The following is a 4,171-nucleotide window of genomic DNA, read 5'->3' as shown; positions in this document are numbered from 1 at the left end:
ATGTTACTCAATTAATTATTTTTGTTATGTAAAGATTTGAAAATATGAAAATTTTCTCCTTAGACTTGACACAGATGATAAAAGTATCGAATTGGATAAGGATCGATCTCATGATTTCATCGTCTGTGAAAGCCTCGTCATGCACTTGTCATATGTTCTCCTGGTAAACCTCATTCCATATGATGTGGGGTCAATGTAAGAACGTTAACGTGACAAATTTTTTTTTTTTGTTTTTTTTTTGAAAATATGAGAGCTTTATTTGTATAATTACAGTGATGTAATTATTTGAATAATTACATCACTAATTCTTTACTAATTTATAATAAAAACTAGTAAATTATACAAGTTTTTATGTGAAACCATAACAGGGAGGAAATGTTCAATTTCCAGCTATAATGTATTAGAGATTTTTTTGTAATGAAGCATGTAACCATGAGATGCGAGCACTTCCTATTTAATTGTATATCAGATATCATATATATAATCGTCTGATCAATGAAAGGACACGGGACACGTGATCGCGGGGACAGAGGATATGGACTCGGCGTCGAGAGTGCTCGGTGCAGGGCTATGCGGACGGCAAAGTAACAGCGTGTTTAAATACGCGTTCGTCGGAAATTATAAAGAAATAATAATAATAAAAATAAAAAAGGGCCTCCTCTTTTGTTTTTTGGTTTTCGTCTCCCTCGATGGCGGTGGAGGAAGAAGCAGCAGCTACTAGAAGGGGAAGGCGAAAGGGATCACGGACGATCCTTTGATGGCGATATGTTAGGAAAGTGGAAATTGTCGAGCGTCTCGTTTCTTCTCAGAGCTTTGCGTTCAACTGGAGGTATGAACGGATCCGTTATCCGCCATTTCTTCCGATAACTCTTCCTTCGCATTTAGGTTTCTGGTAGTTTTTTGTTCCTCGCGGAATGGATCTGGAAAATATGAATTTAGACCTCGATTTTGTATTGTTATGTTTCTTTATTGGAAATATAGATTAAGGGAACTTTTGGATGAACAATTGTATCTGCGAATATGAATGATAGTCGATTTTTTTCTATTATGGATACAAAGAGTGAGTTAGAAGCCGGATTTCTTGCGCCTTCGGATCAAGGATCTTCCTCTTCTTCTTTTTGTGCGTGTGTGTTGAGTTATTGAGCTCTCCTAATCGAGTTGCAGCCTGGTATGAATGTTTTGTGATCGAATTCGTTGCGATTCGATTGGTTCGGAGATCGAAGATTCAATTTATAAGTCGGTAGACGATTCATCTAACCGTTAACCGCTTTCATTTTCCATTTATATGTTCGCCTTTGTTTGTAGGGGAATCTATCTTATTTAGATTAACATATTTTGTTTGATAGTTTGTTGTTAAAAAAAAAAAATAATCCAAAAAATGCATTCATTAGACCTGTCACTTTTTGGTCTCTCAGATGTGTTCTTTAATTTGCTGCCTCATCTTCTTCGGCCGCGGTGTCAGCAAAATCAACAAGGGTCATCGATGAAGGCCTTCACAGATTCGGCGTCAGAGGCATTGTAGCCAAGCCTACCTCGTCATCAGGATGCATGCAGGTTAAGGCAAATGCCCAAGCACTTCCTAAGGTCAATGGTTCAAAGGTCGGTCTGGACGCTGAATACCAAATAGTTGAGGTAGAAGGTCCCTCTGCCCCGAGGACCTCCTACAACCAATTGTCAGACTGAAGCTCTCTTTTTGCTGCCATAGCTACTATCTTCTTGGCAGCAGAGAAGCAGTTTGCACTAATTGACTGGAAGGCCAGGATGCAGGACATGCTTGCTGATTCATTTTGGCTCAGGAAGATCATGCAGGATGGAATGGTTTTCAGGCAGAATTTCTCCATTAGGTCATATGAAATTGGACAGATCAAGCAGCTTCCATAGACATTAATGAACCATCAACACTTTGGCTGTAGATTATTGCTTGCTTCATTTATGTTTTTATTTTTGAATTTTGTTTTTCTAACTCCATTTGATATATGCACTAATTAGGAAACTGTTCTTAACCATGTAAGGAGTACTGGGCTCATGGCTGACTTTGGTTCAGCTCCTGAAATGAGTAAGAGAAATTTGATTTGGGTTGTTACCAAGGTGCAAGTCCTTCCCTCCTGGTATATTCCTTTTGATCAGAATGTTGTGGTTTCTAGTTAGTTAAAAGCAAAAAAAAAAGGTTTTTTTTTAATGGTCGATCCTTGATCGTTAAGAAAGTTTGTATGCATGAGTAATTTATTTTGTGCTCCATTATTTGTTTTTTGATCGCTTGTTTTTCTATTTCAATCTTGCCCCAGAATTTGAAGGTACAAATTTCCAATTATCTTCTCAGTTCATAGTAAAAATTCATTGTAGTCTTATTTGCCATGACTTAACAGAGTTGCTGAACAGCTGACAACTTGATACATCTTTATGTCTGTATTCAGCTTTGCTATGCCGTTCAAATTCTAGTATTATGGTTGTTGGAAGAAATTGCCCTTTCCTGAGAAAAAGTATTCAAGCTTGACCGTAGTGTCACATCTTTAGTCAACTTCTTTCATATGTTGTATGTGTCAGACGGACCTGAGCCTACTTAATCTTTTTGATCAAGGAGCTTCAGATTTTTTAATATTTATTTTCTTTTGTAACAACTTGATACATCTTTAGCCTTGCTTTGCTAAAGTAATTAGTTTCTGTTGATTACCTATCCCTTATATGTTCTTAATTTCTTCATTGGTCAAATTGATTTGTTATGTGTTACTGCCAATCGATTACCTATACATTAAATGTTTCTTAGTTTTCAATCAGAAAATTTTGATTTGCTATGCTTGTCTCCTATGACATCCTTAGTTTCCATTGCTTATAAATTTGTATTTTCTATTTATTTCCAGGGAAAGATGTTGTTCAAGTAGATACATGAGTAGCTTCATTAGGGAAAAATGGGATGCGTCCACATTGGTATAATTGTGACTACCAAACTGTTCTGAGAGTGACTAGGTTAATTTCTGCATGTTCTCTTGACATTGTTTTCATAGCAGAACTTCACTTCAGATTGTTGAAAATTTACAAGTATGAATATTTAGTTATTGTTTGACAATTTGATGTCACTTGTCATATATATATATATATTTCTTGCTTTTCTCATCTTCATGTAGTTGTGTGGGTGATGATGAACAAGAAGAGTAGGAGATTGCTAAAAATTCCAGAGGTCAGAACAGACATAGGATGCTATTTTGTGGACCACAACCCTATCATTGATGACGATGGCATGACAGAATTGTTGAAACTGGAGGATTACACTGCTGATTACATTCAAACAGGGTTTACTGTAAGTAAGCGACTTGCATTTTCAGTTCTTACTGCATGTATATAACAGGCGATCGATCTTAAGTTTCATCTTTTTTATCCTTATCTTCCTCTGTTATCTAATGCAGTTTCGATGGAATGGTTTAGATGTTGACAACCAACATGTTAACAATGCCAAATACATCGGATCGATTCTTGAGGTTATTTATTTCATTGACATCAGGAAACCACAAGTATGATATTCATTTATTTGCTGGTCGGGGCACATGGTGTTGGGCCTATAACATAGCACTGTAGCACCACATGCTACATTTTTTTATTATTATCTTCTGTCTCTCAATTTGAGCACATTATGGGCCCTCATTTCTGTATCATTAGCAGCAAATCTATTTGGATGATCCTCTATATTCGCTGAATATTCATCCTGTTGCTTCGAGATAATGTTTCCGGTGCCTGCCAATCAAATCATCTGCATTTATTGTGGATGCACGTTTATATTCCTCCAGCTTTCTCTGATTTTCTAGTTGCTTCGAAAGGATGTTTACGGTGTCTGCTAATTAGTTACCTGCATTTATTGTTCATGCACGTTGTGTTGGATTTAAATTAAGGATGCAACTAGGTATCATGCTTTCTCTTGGGTTCTTTATTTCTCTCAGAAGATTATTTTAAAAAAAAAATTGAAAAGGCATGACTTTATCTTCTAAGAGTGTTTTTATTGCAAATTCTTTGTTGAACTTTTTATTGAGCAAGTGCAATTCATTTTTTCTCTTGTTTTACATGTCGGAGAGTGCTTACACATAATGCTTTGCCCAATCTTAGAGAAATTGTGCATCTTGCGAGTCAATTGTAGTAATATTCACTTTCTAAAGGTCTACTTGCCAACATTTTAACTAATTCT

The 4,171-nt window shown here is 36.2% G+C and overlaps 1 long non-coding RNA gene across 8 annotated transcripts; it reads left to right on the top strand.

Moving 5' to 3' along the window:
* Positions 1 to 624: 624 nt before the first annotated feature.
* Positions 625 to 3,770, top strand: LOC122008126. 8 transcript variants are annotated; one of them, XR_006119191.1, is made up of 5 exons: positions 625 to 829; positions 1,416 to 1,599; positions 1,706 to 3,036; positions 3,123 to 3,295; positions 3,402 to 3,770. It is a non-coding gene; the product is annotated as an uncharacterized LOC122008126 (long non-coding RNA). The 8 variants fall into 8 exon arrangements; XR_006119193.1 differs by having other exon boundaries at positions 628 to 829; positions 1,416 to 2,088; positions 2,859 to 3,036; XR_006119197.1 differs by having other exon boundaries at positions 628 to 829; positions 1,416 to 2,108; positions 2,859 to 2,964.
* Positions 3,771 to 4,171: the final 401 nt, after the last annotated feature.

This window comes from Zingiber officinale, chromosome 8A (assembly GCF_018446385.1).
Source record: "Zingiber officinale cultivar Zhangliang chromosome 8A, Zo_v1.1, whole genome shotgun sequence".
NCBI classification, from domain to species: domain Eukaryota; kingdom Viridiplantae; phylum Streptophyta; class Magnoliopsida; order Zingiberales; family Zingiberaceae; genus Zingiber; species Zingiber officinale.
This window is presented reverse-complemented; position numbering and strand designations above follow the sequence as displayed.